Raw genomic sequence first — 19401 nt, forward strand, 5'->3', positions numbered from 1 at the left:
GAGAGGACTTGTGAAAAATATCTATTAGTTTATCATGTTACAACTATGCTAATCTAATTTTATAATAACTATTAAAAATATGATTATATTGTATTAAATTTATTATATTAAACATCATTTATTAATATTAAATCGATGTTGCAAATTAGTTATCGTAGTCTTCAATTTTTAAATTTTTTATTCAATGACAATCATATATCCACATGAAGATGATCTTCTAAAAAATTCTATTTTCTGTCCTCAGGAATAATGTTTCAATGACAATCATATATCCACGATGTATTTAGATTTTTTTATAAGAATTTTTTTCATTCTTAATCATAATATTATTGGAATCTCAAAAATAACCAAGAAAACATGTCTTTTGCATTATACTTAACTTATTATTAATTTTATAAGATATTCAATTCTTTTCATTCTTAATCATAATATTATTTGAATCTCAAATATAACTAGCAAAACATACCTTTTGCATCATATTACATAAGAAATTGAAAGAAAAGAATTGTGTAAATAATTCATCCTTTACTCATTAGGTACTCTCATGTATATATATATTAGAAATTGAAAGAAAAGAATTGTGTAAATAATTCATCCTTTACTCATTAGCTACTATCATGTATATATACAACCCAAGTAAACATAAATAAATCTAAATGGAGTGAGTCAGGCTAATAACTTTTCTATAAACTCTTCATTAATTAGGTGAGTGAATAATGGGTCAATATCAGATTTACAAATCATAATAATTAAAGAAAATTAAATTCTAATTATTATTATTATTATTTATATCCTCCCGCAAGTTGTATGGTCTGAATGAGAGATGCAACTTGGACAGTAAATAATCGAACTGAGGACGAAGTAGGGGTTTGGTTAGAATATCAGCATCTTGAACATTTTCTCGGACAAAGTGGTATGCTAAGACAATATGTTTCATCCGAGAGTGAAATACAGGATTATCACTAAGATAACACCAAGATTGTCACAATAGATTATTGGATTGGCTGTTGGAGTGTGGTCAAATTTGATGAGTAGGGAAAGGATCCATAGTAGCTCACTCCCCATGTCAGTCAAGGCTTTATATTCTGCTTCTATGGACGATCGAGCAACAAAACATTGTTTTCGAGAACTCCAAGAGTAGGCGTGCTGCCAAGATATAATAGGTAGCCAGTGGTAGAAATATAATCATCCTTGTCGCCTGCCCAGTCCACATCCGATTACGCGTGAAAATTTAGTGGGGTGGTCACGGAAATGAAGACACCTTTGTCACATGAACCCGCCAAGTATCCGAGCACTCTTTTGAGTGCAGTCCAATGCGTCATTCTGGGATTCTGCATGAATTGGACTAGTTTGTTGGTGTTGAAGGCAATGTCTGGGCGAGTAAGGCTCAAGTATTGGAGGCTTCCAACGAGAGCTCGATACTCGGTTGGGGAGGGTATGAGATTGCCTGAATCCTTGAGTAACTTATATGTGGCGGACATTGGAGTGGATGCTAGTAATAAAGAGAGTGAATTCATTCAACTTTACCGATATATCTAACAAGAGAGAGTGTGTAAAATTTAACAAGTGATTACAATTTTCTTCATCATACCATTCATCCATTCATGCTTAATTGAAATAAAAATCATTTGGTAGTTAAAAATTCTTCATTAATTCTTTTTAACTCTTCTTATCATAATTACAATGTACAGGTTATAAAGGACAAATTTATTAAATAAATAAATAACTAATTTATTATATTAAAATAAGATAAGTGATATGATCAATTAATTATAAATAAATACTAATTTAGATAAAAGATAGTGAATTTTTTATATTTAATATTAGTTTAAATAAAATATGTCTAAAGTACAAATTCAAACCAACTTGTTTTTAAGCCATATATAACTCCAAGTTAGAGAAATATTTCGAATTTATTTTAAATATTAATTTAAATTAATATGTCTAAAATACAATTACAAACCAAATTGTTTTTAAGCCATATATAATACCAACTTAGATAAATATTTCCAATTTATTTTAATTACTAATTCAAATTAAATATGTCTAATATACAAATCCAAACCAAATTGTTTTTTAGCCATATAGAATACCAAATTAGAGAAATATTTCCAATTTATTTTAAATATTAATTTAAAATAAATATACATAACATACAAATCCAAACCAAATTGTTTTAAAGCCATATATAACAATAAATTAGAGAAATACTTTTAATTTATTTGAAATATTAATTTAAATTAAATATGCATAAAATACAAATTCAAAATTTAAATTATTAAGACAAAAATCAAACAAAACATCATGGTTTATGAAGCTTTCGCATAATAATAAATAATGAATGAAATTGAAAGTTGTAGTCTAATCTAGTACTAGTACTACTTGCTTTACAACTTAAGACATGTTTAAAGTTTATTAAAAGTCTTCTCAATTCCATTATCAATCCACTTTCGTTTTATCAAAAGAAGAAGACACGAAAATGTTGGGGGTGAGACCATTTTGACTAATAAGGTTGGACAATGAATTTAATATTTTTTAGAATGTATACTATCTTTTTTTCTTGTTTGGGAAAAGGCAGCTAACCCTTGAGTGGAACCCATGAAAAACTACGTCACTCAAAGTGAAAGCATAAAGAAGTTTACTCACCTTCTCTTTTTTATTAATTTGAAACTTTTTTCTCACTCTATAAGTGACCACTATTTTCACTATCTTTTCTTTCACATTTTACACTAAGATAAACTTGTTTTTCTTTTTCATTTCTCATGTAATTAGAAAAGGAATCATAAACAAATTAGATAGAAATAAAAGCTGAGATGCAGAAGCACGTGGAGACAGAAATATAGTTAATTTTTTAAAAGTAAAAAATATCTCTAACTTAAAAAGATATGCAAAAAATTAAAGTTAATTAGTTAAACTAATATAAAAATTCAAATAATTTATTCAATCTCATTTATTAATTTTCTTTAAATAATAATAATTTTTTAATTAATTATTAATCTAATTCAAGAATAATAATAATTAGATTAAATTAAGTTCATTTCATTTTATCATGGACATAGCTAAATTATATTTATTCGTTTTATATAATATAATTAGGAATGTTATTTCATTGACTTATTATTATAATTTATTTTTCATTAGTTATATTTGCAAAAAAACTTATCAACCTAATTCATTAAATTATTTAACCAAAATTTATTTTACAAATGTATTTTTAAAATTAAAAATATCAACTCATGTTTACTTTTGCTCTTTCTTTAATTTTACGTGAGCTGCAATGAAATCATACATGTAGCTAACATATATTTTCTTGATTTCTGTTCAATGGAGAAAACAAAAGTGGAGCCCACATCATTCATTCTCCTCTATTTATACCATACTCCAAGGAAAAGAGAGCTATCTAAGATCATATATATCTCTTCAACTTCTCTCTGCTTAATCTCTCTTATTACCAATCAGACCCTAAGTGTCAAAATGTCTGCATTATCTATTTTCTTCTTGATATTGTTTTGCTTTCTATTTTCATATGGAGCAGCAACACATAAGATTATCAGTTTACCGGATTAGCCACCGGTAAACTTCAGCCAATACTCCGGTTACATCACTGTCGATGTTAATCACCAGAGGAACCTATTCTACTATTTCGTAGAAGTAGAAGTTGACCGATCATCAAAACCAGTTATACTCTGGTTACATGGAGGTTCGTAATTTTTTTAACGTTTTTATATATATTGTAAAATTAATTTATGTGATTTTTACTCATTAGTCTTATATATTTTGAAGGGCCTAGGTGTTCTGCCGTAGGAGAAGCTGCTTTCACCCAGCACGAACCTTTCCTGGTCAGTCCCAAGGGTTTGGTCAAAAATCCCTTCAACTGGAATAGAGGTATTTTTATACATTTTTTCAAGTAATTACCACAAAAATTATTTATGAGTTCTCCATTATAAAATTTGTTTTTTTTTTTACTGATTTTGCATTCTCTATTACAGAAGCAAGCATGATATACTTGGATTCTCCAGCTGGTGTTGGTTTCTCTTATTCGGCCAACACGTATGATTATATATTTCTAAATGATGAATTTGCAGGTATTGTTTTATTTTTAATGTTTTTTTAACTTGCTTACTATTAATTTTGTAATAGACCGATAAGTTCTTATATCATAACTAACTGAAAAGAAAATTTTAACATATATTCTTCTAAATACTGATAAGTTCTTATTTCATAACTAACTGAAAAGAAAATTTTAACATATATTCTTCTAAATACTGATAAAACGCATACGCATGTATCGATTTTTAGTGGAAAAAGTCTAAATTTATACTTCTAAAAGATGTATAATAATTTTTTTTTATAATAATATTGTTATTAATAATAAATTTTGTTAAAGTAGGAATAAAAATAATTATATTGCTAAGAAACCTATTTATAAAAAGTTTCTATTGGGAAAAATAATTAAAAAATTAATTTTATATTTATAAAAAGTTTGTATTGGGAAAAATTCAACTGTTCACAATATTATATGAAGAGATAAATGAAGATGTGATTAAAATTCATACATTTATGTTTTTCCTAATTTATCAACTTTTATTTTTTTAAATATAACTCTTATTCTTCCTTTTCATTTTTGATGTAGACATATTATTTTTAACATGTTTTTATCCTCCTCTTATTTTAATTATTAATAATTTTCTCTAAGTTTTTCTATATAAAATATTAAAATATATAGTAATAGAAAATAAATTATTAAACTGTTTAGAAATTAATAATAATTATTAATTATTCATATTGAAGTGTTTAACTATTATGTCTCTCAAGTGTGATATAATCAATTAAAACATTAAAATTTTCTCTTCACATATACCAAATCAAAAGTCACACTTTTTATCCTATTTATCGTACTAATTCTCTCAGATCTTGTATCATGCCCATGACATATAAACCAATGATTTCTTCATGTACGAGTAGCTTTAATTTTGATTATTAAAGAAGCTTTCAGTAAATAAGATGTTGTTGGTACTATATTAGTAATTTGATAAAGAAAGAGGCTTTATTATGAAAAGAAGTTTCATGATATAATGATTATGTGCATAGTGTTGGGATGAGGGGAAAGAACACATCTTTCCTTTTTTAAACAAGATAAAAGCAGTATGCATGCATGTGATTAAATATAAACAGTAATTGTGTTTGTGCCTACTCCACAATTTAAGATTTAAGGTACAAATAAATTTGTCACAACTCATACTCAGCCATCAATTAATATTGAAATTGGAATGATAATAAATGAATAGATAAATTTGTGACCCCTAGATTGTTCTATGATTGATGCTTTAGGAAAATATGGATTGCAAATTGAAGATTGTTTTATTAGTAAGACTTATTTAAAAATATTAGAATTGTTATTAAATAAAAGAAATGATTGTTTTAGATATTTTTATTTTAATTTCATTATACTTTTGACTTTTCTAAAGATTCATTAACAATGACAATGATTTTGAAATACTTGTCTGAATATATAACAGTCAAAATGGAATAGTTATAAGTGTCGGTCTGTCAAGTCATAAGGGTCGGTCTGTCAAGTCCATAAAATCACAGAGTTTGAATCTTAAAATTAAAATTCATATTTTTTAGGATTTTTTAACTTGGTTATAAAAAATTCTCTAACTATTAAAGCTGATAAGTATGGACCGCGAGTAGCCCTTATGTCTGCATACCTATAAATTTAAACAAATAGTATTAATATTTATGTTATCTCACTCTAAAATAACACATTACATTGTCTCATCTCAATAAATTTTATCTTTTTTAAATATTATACATTGATATAATCAAATTAATAGGTAACTATTTTTTGTTTTAATTCACAATTTCTTCGATATTATATTAGTATTTATAAAATTAATATAGTAATTAAATATCGACATGTTAATATTATAAGGTTTTTATTTTACTTTTTTTTTATAAAAAATAATTTTAAAAAACTCGTCTAAGGTCTGGTATTCCGAGGCCTTTATAGGGTCAGACTCGGACAGTAATATTTGAGTTTATATTATAATATGTTTTTTTTGACATGGTCCTAAAAAGCCTGAGGTCCACCAGGACCGACCCATTTAGGGTCGGGTAATCCGTTTCAATATTTTGATATGTATTGCACCAATTCTGATACATACTCAATACGATTAAATATGTAATTTTGTATGTCAAAGTAGTGTGCGTTCGACAGAGACGAATTGAGTCTATATTAAGTATATTTTATCGAAAGTAAAAAACAACTTATTGAAATTTATGTTAGTCAGTTACTTAACAACTTTTATGGAGGCAATGGAAAAATTTAATTAAAATATGTTCCTTTTTAAATGTCATTTTTTTTATACGAATTGAATCATTATTGTTATTTTTTCAACAATAATTCTTCTTTTACCTAAAATACTCTTAACTATTTATTACATTCATTTTACTTTTTCTCTCTCTAATAATTTTGACAAAATACAATCAATATTACCTTGAACTTTATAAATGACACTTAAAAAGAAACATTTTTTTTAAAAAAGAGACACTTAAAAAGGAACGGAGGAAGTATCGATTTACATCAACCTTTATAATTTATTATACATTTTGATTTATTAATGATTATAAAATCATATCTATTTAATTTTCAATATTATCGATTTATTATCATCTATTAAATCATATCAAATATTTACACATCAATAATATAATCATATTTATTTGATTTTCCTGTACCCTATACATTTTGATTTATTATCAACTATAGTATCACATCTATTTAATTTTCAATAGTATAGATAAAGTGAATATAAATTTCAGGTAATAGTATTGATATATTTTTTTTAATATGAACTATAAAATCATATATAATACAATATTTATCTATTTCATATTTAGTATTACTGTCTAAAAACAGTAAAATTAATAATATTTGTGTCCACAATTATTCAATTGTATACATGATTATAACTTCTTTATATATATATATATATATATATATATATATATATATATATATATATATATATATATATATATATATATATATATATATATATATATATATATATATATATTAAGATGATACTTATTTCTATTAACATAATTTACCTGTAATTTCTGACAATAAGCTAACCTCTTCTAAATTATATTAATATTCATATTATATTCAAAATTTAAAACTATTTTTTCATTTATTTAAATATTTTATATGTACATATTAACCACCACCATACTATATTTATTTACTATTTATTACGATATTGAGCGAACCATGAAAACACGCGAGTAGATGACTACTTAATTATTTAATTTATTTTTTCTACTAAAATATATATTTTCGATGGGTCAAAAATACATAATTTATATATCTTTTATATACATTTCTTAACCACCACTATACTATATTTATTTACTCTTTATAACGATATTGTGTGACCTATACAAACTCATGTGTAGGTGACTACTTATTTTATGTACATTTCTTAAAATTCACTATATGATTTTAATTTACTCTTCTAACAACTTCAAAAAAATAAAATAAACGACATATATCAATAACAAAAAATATAAAAAGTTGGTGTTGAGAATCGAAGCAACTGACCATCAATCACAACGGTTGTTACAACGGTTGTTATTAAGAACAAGAATGAGATATATTTCAATAAAATAATAAAAGAACTTAACACGAGCAAAAATGAGATATCACTATACTTTTTTAAACAACCGTCGCAAGATAGTGATACCAAAAATGTATTTTATAGTAGTGACTATTATTCTTTGGTCTAGAGTGTAGAATAAGGCGGTTACGTCAAAAGTGTCGGGGATGGTGTGGAGAATATTTCAAAATAAGATCACAACCAAAGATAACCTTGCTAAAAGGGGAGTGATTGATCATAGGTGTGCCATGTGCGAGTTTCTCACCTTTTTTAGTGCCCTGATTTTGTAGGTGTGTGGAACTGTATCCGTTAATGGCTGGGAGTGTTTACTGCTATGCATAATGAATGTTGACAATATTTATTGCAGTTTGACAATATTTATTGCAGTTTGAATGGCTGTTGAGCAGAGGTAGTTAGTCGCCTTCGAAGAATGTGATGTTATGGTTCATGTGTGTGGTGACAATATGGGACGCCAAAAACTAAAATACTTTTTAAAATGAGGAAATAACTATTGTGAAGATGGTTAAAGAGGCAAAATTTCTATCTTGGAAAATACTTTTCAAGCAGCACGTTGAATAACATTTCGCAGTGGTTCACACATCCAAGGGTGTGTCTCAAAATTTTGTATGATTATTGACAGGTGTTGTGGAATAACATTAGATCTTTGCGCAATTTTGTTGGGGTTTAATGTTGGTAATCCTGTGTAGGTTGTTCATCAATAGGAGAGTGTTCACTTTGTTGAAATATGAATGCATCATGAACCATTTACTTTATCGTTCCCGTTATTCTTGATATTTAGTGCGAGTGGAGGAGAAAACTGATTGTTTAATAGTCGTTGTTTTAGTTTGGGTTGATTGTAGTCGCCTTCAACTAAGGGACTCTCCTGAAACTAAGGGACTCACCCTTTGATTAAAGTCGTCTTCAGCTAAGGAACTCACTTCAGGTTGAGAGACTCCCCTTTTTATGGACACTATCAACCCAGAAACTCACTACTAAGACAAGGGGCGCATCCGGAGCAAAAATGAGGTTTTAAAAACACTTAGTCCTTAGCAAAACCCCTAATGCATGAGATATTATGTAGAGTTATATTTATGAGCGTGCTATATTAGGACGCCCTCACCCAAGAATAGTATCTCCTGGGGAGGTATCCTTACTAGAAAAGAGGACTCGCCTATGACTGGTGACGTGTATAAAGCCGTTGGTCAAAGGAAACAGAGTCCACCACTATTTCTTGAAGAATAGGTAGTCAACAACCTCTCTTGATCATGAGGGAGCCATTGCCGCCACTCAAGGGTACCCAAACCCTTTGCCCGAAGGCCTCTATAAATACCTCCCTCATAATGGAAAAATGGGAATCTTAAGCCATACCGATCATTACACCTTTTAGGAGCTTTTACCTAAGCAGTCCATATATCTACATGGTCTTTCAGCTCACGTGAGCATGACCCTCGTACACATGTATTATTTTATACAATATCGATATGTAATCCAAAAACATATTAAAGTATTTATAAAATTAATATAGTATTTAAATATCATGTCGTCTCTTTTAAGCATAATCATGATGTATTAATTATCGTTCAAATCAATATTATTTATTGTCAATTAAGATTTGTTTGTCGTACTTCAACTCAAATTCATTTTTTTTTCTAATGAAATATATTATATTATTTATTTTTAATACTCTATCTTATTTAATTTATGTATTCTTAATTATTTAATATTTATTTTACATATTATATGCTATTGTTTTAATTTTGATTTGAATTAGTTTAACTATTTTTATTATAGTTTTTTAATTTGATCAAATTATTCTTAAGTGATGGTTGAAATGATTGTAGAACTATGTTAGGTTATTATTTGTATTACCGATATTATTGTATTAGTTTTATAATAGATTTTTGAAATATTTATTTTATTAGCCGATTGAATCAATTAAACCTTAAATCGCAAGATTCTTCGGTTCAATCTCCAATTCGATTTTTAAAACATTGCTATAGAACAATAAATTAATCAAATTCGAACACTTAAAATTTAAACTATTATTTTTAAGTAATTTTTGATATTTTTTGTATTTAAAATATCTATAAACCATCTTCACAAATAAAAGTTTTTGAAGACGTTAAACAGATAAATATCAAATTTAAAATATAATAATATAAAAAAAAAAGTTTTTTTTCTCTAACTTACATCATATTTAGTTTTGTCTCAATTTTAACCATAATTATTTTAGAATATTTTTTAAGGAGTAACAAATTTTAAAGAAAAAGAATTACATATTATTAAATTAATACAAATGTTTGGAGACTATTTCATGCATTATGCATGAAATAGTGCTAGGATGAGGCGAAAAACTTTTTTTAAGACATGAGTTTGGCAAGAACACGTCTTTACTTTTCCTATATAAATTAAATACTTACATCTAATACTATTCACGTATTTCTATATTAAATAGTATTTTTATTTATTTTTAAATAAAAAAGAATATTAATAAAAGAATATTCTTATTTTTAAAATTATATTTATAACGTAAAAATTATTTAGGACAATGAATATGTAAATTATAGATGAGAAAAAATTATAGAAAACATATGCTATTTATAGGTAAAAATTAGATTAAAAAATTAAACGTGATTGAATCGTTTAGGAAAGATTTCATTTAATCTGATTTTATCTATTTCTTAATGGTCAAGTCAATGAATCTATAGATGGATTCATGGATTTATGAATTTTAAATAATGAAAATATTCTAATAGTAATAATAAGAAAAAAAGATTTTGATTGATTTTATCTTATTTTATGATTTTGTGACTATTTTGTGCTTAAAATCATGATTTTAATGAAAAAAATCATATTTTTAAAAATGCATTAATAAAAAACTATTTTGTGCATAAAATCATGATTTAAATGAGAAAAAACTCATATTTTAAAGATTGCATTAATAAAAAATATGAAAATTAATAATAAAATAATAAGAAAAAACTATTTTTGGGATTGGAAAATAAATAGAAAGGTTAGAAACAAATAAAAGAGAAAAGGCACTAAAATCAGGTTAAATGAAATATTTCCTAAACGATTCAACCACGTTCATTTTTAAACTTAACTTTTATCTATAAATAACACATGTTTTCTACATTATTTCTCATCCACAATTTACATATTCATTTGAAAATAAATAGATAGATTAGAAACAAATAAAAGAGAAAAAACACTAAAAATAAGAAATGTGAGATTCAAACTCATAACCTCTCATACTCATAACTCCTTATCCATACTCTACCAACCATTAGACTATTGTACTCATTCAAAATTAAATTGACACTTCTAAATACTTAAATAAAAAATAATTATTATTAGGAAATAATAACTAAACTTTTTGCCTAATTTTTAATAATAGAAAAGTCCTCCTAAACCATTAATTTATAATTTCATTAAATAAGTAACATAATATAATATTTGTATTTAATTACCTTCTTAATAATATAATCTAATGAGATATAATATTCTAATTACTAATCCTATTTATTTTTCCTAAAAAATAATTTTAATAGTTATAAACACTTTTTTAGCATAATCCTACAAATTATATTATTTTGAAAAGTCTAAATAATACCTCTAAACTAAAATCAACTCGTAAGAGGAACTAAGAGATTGATTTTCCCAATTAAAATATGTTTCTAGCAAGCTAATAAAAATAACCTAGTAGCCTAATTCTTATTCTAATTAAATAATTGACTAAAAACTATATATTAAAAACAAAGTCCTTAAAAAGTCCTAAAATAACAATTAAACCCTAGTATAAAATCAAATTCCTTAAGGGGGTTAAAAAGTCTAAACAGTATCTCTTTGACTTTTTAGGTCATTGGGATTAACCAGATGACATACATGAGATTCTACTAAGTCAATGTACTATGTTCTAAGTCGGATAAAAGAGGAAAATGGGTGGTCAAAATTTGGGGTACGACGACAATAAAGGTGAAGGGACATGCGCTTATTTTTATCAAAAAAAGGGAAAAATATTGATGTTGGGATTCGAAGCTTGTCATCAAAATTCTATGACCACGATTCTTTTTAGGAACCGTGATGAAAAGTTTCTTAATAAAATAAAAAAACATGCGCGTAAAAAATATGATATGACTATGGTGGAAAAGTGGTTGTTTTAATATTGTGTCACCGAAGGTATATTTTCTAGTTGTGATTCCTAATTTCTTTCTCAATGTTAAGAATCTGTCGATCTTCAGTCCTTTGGTGAAAATTTTGGCCATGTGTGCTTCACTCGAGCAATGCCTCACTTCATGTTCACCATGGTTTACCTTATTCCTTAGGAAATGAAACCTAGCCTAAATCTGCTTACTCCTTCCATACAGAACTAGATTCTTTGCAAGATTAATGGTTGACTTGTTGTCGATCTTCCGCACCAGAGGTTTCTTCACTTAGACCTCCATCTCTTCCAGCACAGATCCAATCCAAATTTTTGGACACACAATATTGAATCCTGCTATATACTCAGCCTCACATAATGATAATACCACCACAAGTTTCTTTCTCAAGCACCATGATATTGGGGCACCAAATACTTGAAAGAAATAACCAAGTGTGCTTCTTTGATATTCCTTATCTCTACATCAATCAACATCTGAATAGCAAGTAATCTCAGCTTCTTTGCTTTCAGAATCTCATGGAAATAGAATTCTATAATTTATTGATCCTTTAAGTATCTCAAGATTCTTCTTGCAGCATTCATTTGCGACACCTTTGGTTTATCCATGTATCTACTCACTAATCTGACTTAGAAACTTATATCAGGTCGACTATTTCGCACATATCTCAGAGATCTGACATTTTGTTTGAACAAAGTGACATCCACTTTATTTTCTTCTCCATGCTTCTCCATCTTCAAATTTGATTTGACAGGCGAAGATGTAGGATTCGAGTCTTCCATCACGAATCTCTTGAGTATCTTTTTGACATACTTTCTTTGATGTAGCACCATACCTTACTTTGAAATTTGAAATTCCATGCCTAGGAAGTATGACAACTTTCCCATATTCGACATTTCAAATTCCTTTTTCATCAGCTCTTTGAACTTTAACATGTTCTCCAAGCTATTTGCAGTTACTAACAAGTCATCAACATATAAGCAGATGATTGTTATATCTTGTGCCACAAAATAAAAATAGACACCATACTCAAATTTGCATTTGATGAATCTCAATTCTACCAAGTATGAGTCGATCTTCTTGTTCCATGCCCTAGGTACCTGCTTGAGACCATATAGGGGTTTGTGAAACTTTTACACTTTTCCTTGCTTCCTCTTGTATCAGAAACCCGGGAGGTTGTGTGACATGCACGACTTTATCTAGGGGACCATTCAAAAAATTTGATTGCACATCTAAGTGAAATTATTACATTCCTTGCTTGCATGCCAAGGCTACGACCAATCGAATAGTCATGCATATGTTTCACATTAGTCGTGTCATGATCTTCGAAGAAATCCCCAAGCTACTAATCTTACCTTGTGTCTTGTAATCGAACCATCAAGATTTTACTTCAGTTTGAACACCCACTTCACTTTGATAGCTTTTGTGTGTGCTGGCAATTCAACTAGCTCCCATGTATTGTTTCTTTTGATCGATTGTAACTCTTCGACCATAACCTTATTCATACCTATGTTTAAGACTTGATAACTCCTTATCCATGATCCATGAGATGTGATCATCATTCTATATACATAATAGTCTTAATGCTTTAATGTTATCCCACTTCACACTAAAGCTCGACTATGGGTACTTTAAGAATAGTGTCCTTATGTTTAATGTGATCTCATGATTAAGTCATACTTGATACATTAAATGGACTAGCTATTCTAGGGACTTTATTAAACAAACATAATAAAGAAAAAGCCTTTTATTAATAATAAATAATTCGATACAAGTACCAAAAGTATTGGCCTCTAGGGCTTACACCAACATTAAGACCAAACTATTATGGGTTTTGAACTGTTCAAAGGCTCCATCTTTCACAACCACTGAGAAACCTTTTTCGACCATTATCTAACACTTAGCATGTTGCACTTTATTCCAGGTACAAAGAGTACATATTTGACCATAGCTTTCGCTTTATTGCTCCTTTAAATATCTATGTTGTTAGTACCTTCTTTTTGCAATGAGATTTTATCGACAAGTTTGACCTTGCTCTTCTAGTAGCCTATATCAAGGAACTAGATTTTGGAGTCGACATGGTCATCTGTGATTCCAGTCATAACCACTATATCTTCAGAATTATCTGAATCTTAGCGTGCAAGGTTTGCTCCTTCATTCTTCCCTTTCTTGTACCAATAATTCTTGACCAAGTGACCCTATTTTTCATAGTGATAGCATTACACACCTTTTTTTTTATCTTCTTTGTCTTTCTAATAGGAGTTTCCTTCTCCTCTTTTCGAGGATTCATAAGTCATATCACCGACCTTACATTTTTTAGGGTTTGACCAAGACTTCTTGCTCTAAGTCTTTTCTCCTTTTCCCTTGAACTTGTTGGAACCACCATGTTTCTTCCATGTCCGAGCTTGTAGATCTTGTATCCAATCTTGAACACTTTTCCTTTCGATAATCCTCATCTCATGTGCCTCAAACAAACCAATAAAATCTTCCAATTTCAATATTTCAAGATTGTTGGATTCTTGAATAGTAACGATAATATGATCAAAGTGAGAGGTCAATGCACACATTACCTTCTCAACTATCATCTTATCATTTAGGGTTTCACTGCAACCTTTCAAGAGATGGACAAGATTATACACCTTCAAGAAATATCCTACAATCTTTTCTTCTTATCCCATCTTCAGTAATTCATACTGCCTTCACAACTTCTATGATTTGACGACTTTAACCTTCATACCTCATTCGTAATACTTGACAAGAATATCGCATGCCTCCTTCACCGATTCAGCATGAGAAATCCTATCAAAGTTCGCCGCGTATACCGCCGATTAAATACGAAATTAAGTCTTGCAATCTTCCTTATTGGCCTCCTTGTTTGTGACTCTCTAAGCTTAAATTTCATTCTCAACAAGCTCAGGGACGTCATTAGTAACCACTTCAAGTATTTCATGAAAGTCAAACAAAGATTGCATCTGTTTTCTTTATCGGATCCAATTCTTGCCGTCAAGAATTGGAAGAGAATTTGAAATTCCATAATTACCATTCATCTTTTTAGCAAACACGATTAACAACCCACGATCCAGGAAACACGATCACCAACGTGTGATTCTTGAAAACACAATCAAGAAACTAATCAAGCTCTAGATAGCAATTTGTTAGTGCGTGAGGCACTTTTAGTAAGGAGATAAAGAAAGGGAGTATGGATATATAAGGATTGTTATTATTGAAAGGCTAATAATTGAATTACAAAGTATCTATTTATATACAACTAAGTGACTTGACTACTAAGTAACAAACCCTAACCCGAACTAACTTGGGATTGGGCCACAACTTGGATTATATCATAATATACCCCTTATAACATACCCAAGTTGTACCAATATTATCACAAAAGGGTGGGGATTTGAGATGGAATTCCATGTTCACCTAAAATATTTGAGAGCCACATAATTTAAAAATTGGTGTGAATTAGGTGATCTTTGTGCATTTGGGACATTAATTGCGATCATGGATTATCGAATGAGTTATTGTTGTTCATTAATCCAAAAAGGGTGTGATGTTGAACATAATTTCATGCAATCAGATCAGAGACTAGTTTGGCTAGTTATAAGGTTCCTCTTCATGTAAAACTTATTGCATATCTCCCTTTACATGTTACATAAAAATTGTCGGTATTGATATACGATTCCCCTACATTTAAAAATTGTTGAATGTTGCTGGACTAGTTTTGCTCTTCTCTTACTCCTTGTTCTATCTCTTTTATTAAACAATATTGCATCACATAAATGATACCACATAAATGACACCATATTGCATCAATTGCAAGCTTTTTGTCTCATATGCTACTGTTGATTTTATTGTTATGCATGTGATTGTAGGTTACATCCAAACAATGTTGTTACCGTGGCGATTCCAAAAATTGTAGAAAAGATTATCGGGGAACGTTCAACGTGAGCTTAAAGTCCAAGGAAGAGAAAAAGAGCGAAAAGAGTGGTTTGGTATGTTTAAAGTAAGAAATTTAATTTCTTTTTTAGTAGTTTGATGAAAATAATGTTGATTTTGTAGAGTTTGACTTACTAGTAGATTTTGGCAGTCACTTGTATCATTAGAATATTGTGATGATGCTAAAATGAAAGACTTGTTTCATTAGAAATATATCAAACGAGTGACTGATATATTTAAAAAGTTTAGAGATGAGAATGAAAGGCCGCCTTGGACAGGTGTAGATGCACATACATATCTTCTTTATGAGTGGAAGAAAGAAGACTTCAGAAAACTCTTTCAACTAAATAAGATTAATCGATCATCAAGCAGAGGTGGGACAGTACATATGACAAGTCATAGGGCTCACCATGGTGTTGCTCTAAAATTGATGTATATTCTATTTGTAATTACAATGCGTTAAGATAATTATATCTAATATACATTATAATCATATATATTGTCTTTGAGTATAGTCTAATCAAACCACACATTTGGATGAGCTCTTTATCGTCACCCACAAAAAGAAAAATGGGGAGTAGGTTGACATTCGTGCACAACAACACTTGTAAGTTTATTAGCATGACAATCAGCCTATTAGGATGAATGTAAGTTGAATTCTCTATGTGAACTTAACTTAGCAATTATTTCTTCGTATCTAAAAAAGATAAAATGAGTTAGGCAAAATCTCTCTTTCAACTGGTAAATTTTTTTTTTTTTGAAAAAATGCCTAGTCTACATGAAATATCATAGGGGTGTCAATTGGATCCGTTAAGGCAAAATTCATCCATCAACAAATCCATCCAATTCATCGACTACATAAAAACTAAGTTAATGGATTGAATTAAATCCATCCATTTATAAGTATGGATTGATCCAATTCATCCAACATATTTTAATGATCCAGTGGATTTTTTATATCTAGTTTTATAAAAATGAATTTTTTTAAATATTAAAAAATTAATTTTTTGAAAAATACAAAATTAATTTTTTTTTCGAAAAAATGATTTGTTTTGATAAATACAAAAAATTGTTTTTTCCCAAAAATTAAAAAATCATTTTTTTTGAAAATTACCAATATTGGATTTTATTTTCAAAAAAGTTATGTTTTTATGAATATAAAAGAAACATTTTTTTTTCGAAAAAAAAAACAATTTTTAAATTTATTTTTCTTAAAATACAAAAATATGTTTTTTTCCCGAAAAATAATTCCAAAAAAAATTAATTTTTTTCATTATAATACAAAAAATTAATTTTTTTCAAAAACATATGTGATTCAGTAGATTGTTTAGTTCCTTTTTTGGTTTTTATAATCACAAAATGTTGCATGGGGCTCAAGTTGAAAAACGCACGCGCATGTGTCAATTTTTAGTGGAAAAAGTCTAAATTTATACTTCTAAGGGATGTATAATAAGTTTTTTTTGATAATATTTTTATTAATAATAAATTTTGTTAAAGTAAGGATAAAAATAATTATATTGCTTAGAAAACTATTTATAACAAGTTTGTATTGGGAAAAATAATTAGAAAATTCATTTTATATTTTTATTAAAATCAATCCATAATTTTCAATATAACATTATTAATTAGTTTTTAACTTGTGTCTTTAGGCCACAAATTAGTATTACCCTATAAAATAAATCGGTGCGAAAAAAATTATAACTTGATATTAAGTTATGATTGGACACATAAAAATAAGGTCAAAAAATGAATAGATTGATTGTTACTAGTTTGTAGCATAGTTTACTTTCTAATTGGTTTGCAAAAATCCATTAGAAATATGCATGATAAAAATAAAAATAAATAATAAAGAAAAATAGTCTTTTAATGCATGTTAATGAGTGTAAGGACACAAAGAATAAAGAAAACTCAATAATGGAAAGGACACCAACACCACAAAAAGATTACCTTTATAATTCTATATCATCACCTCTTCATTAAAAAAGTGATGTTGGAGACTTCATATTTTGACCCTACACCACGATGTATTTAGATTTTTTTATAAGAATTTTTTTCATTCTTAATCATAATATTATTGGAATCTCAAAAATAACCAAGAAAACATGCCTTTTGCATTATACTTAACTTATTATTAATTTTATAAGATATTCAATTCTTTTCATTCTTAATCATAATATTATTTGAATCTCAAATATAACTAGCAAAACATACCTTTTGCATCATATTACATAAGAAATTGAAAGAAAAGAATTGTGTAAATAATTCATCCTTTACTCATTAGGTACTCTCATGTATATATATATTAGAAATTGAAAGAAAAGAATTGTGTAAATAATTCATCCTTTACTCATTAGCTACTATCATGTATATATACAACCCAAGTAAACATAAATAAATCTAAATGGAGTGAGTCAGGCTAATAACTTTTCTATAAACTCTTCATTAATTAGGTGAGTGAATAATGGGTCAATATCAGATTTACAAATCATAATAATTAAAGAAAATTAAATTCTAATTATTATTATTATTATTTATATCCTCCCGCAAGTTGTATGGTCTGAATGAGAGATGCAACTTGGACAGTAAATAATCGAACTGAGGACGAAGTAGGGGTTTGGTTAGAATATCAGCATCTTGAACATTTTCTCGGACAAAGTGGTATGCTAAGACAATATGTTTCATCCGAGAGTGAAATACAGGATTATCACTAAGATAACACCAAGATTGTCACAATAGATTATTGGATTGGCTGTTGGAGTGTGGTCAAATTTGATGAGAAGGGAAAGGATCCATAGTAGCTCACTCCCCATGTCAGTCAAGGCTTTATATTCTGCTTCTATGGACGATCGAGCAACAAAACATTGTTTTCGAGAACTCCAAGAGTAGGCGTGCTGCCAAGATATAATAGGTAGCCAGTGGTAGAAATATAATCATCCTTGTCGCCTGCCCAGTCCACATCCGATTACGCGTGAAAATTTAGTGGGGTGGTCACGGAAATGAAGACACCTTTGTCACATGAACCCGCCAAGTATCCGAGCACTCTTTTGAGTGCAGTCCAATGCGTCATTCTGGGATTCTGCATGAATTGGACTAGTTTGTTGGTGTTGAAGGCAATGTCTGGGCGAGTAAGGCTCAAGTATTGGAGGCTTCCAACGAGAGCTCGATACTCGCTTGGGGAGGGTATGAGATTGCCTGAATCCTTGAGTAACTTATATGTGGCGGACATTGGAGTGGATGCTAGTAATAAAGAGAGTGAATTCATTCAACTTTACCGATATATCTAACAAGAGAGAGTGTGTAAAATTTAACAAGTGATTACAATTTTCTTCATCATACCATTCATCCATTCATGCTTAATTGAAATAAAAATCATTTGGTAGTTAAAAATTCTTCATTAATTCTTTTTAACTCTTCTTATCATAATTACAATGTACAGGTTATAAAGGACAAATTTATTAAATAAATAAATAACTAATTTATTATATTAAAATAAGATAAGTGATATGATCAATTAATTATAAATAAATACTAATTTAGATAAAAGATAGTGAATTTTTTATATTTAATATTAGTTTAAATAAAATATGTCTAAAGTACAAATTCAAACCAACTTGTTTTTAAGCCATATATAACTC

General features: G+C 28.3%; 1 long non-coding RNA gene across 3 annotated transcripts in view; it reads left to right on the forward strand.

Annotated features, from left to right (window-relative positions):
- Window positions 1-15910, forward strand: part of LOC127086177 (uncharacterized) — a 42019-nt gene extending 26109 nt beyond the window's left edge. For 2 of the 3 annotated variants that reach the window (XR_007789446.1, XR_007789427.1), the window contains exon 3: window positions 8052-8437. This is a non-coding gene — a long non-coding RNA (uncharacterized LOC127086177). Of the gene's footprint in view, window positions 1-8051; window positions 8438-15702 lie in introns of those variants that run through there. The other variant, XR_007789449.1, reaches the window with a different exon arrangement.
- The last annotated feature ends 3491 nt before the right edge of the window (window positions 15911-19401 follow it).

Source organism: Lathyrus oleraceus, chromosome 1 (genome assembly GCF_024323335.1).
Source record: "Lathyrus oleraceus cultivar Zhongwan6 chromosome 1, CAAS_Psat_ZW6_1.0, whole genome shotgun sequence".
NCBI lineage: Eukaryota > Viridiplantae > Streptophyta > Magnoliopsida > Fabales > Fabaceae > Lathyrus > Lathyrus oleraceus.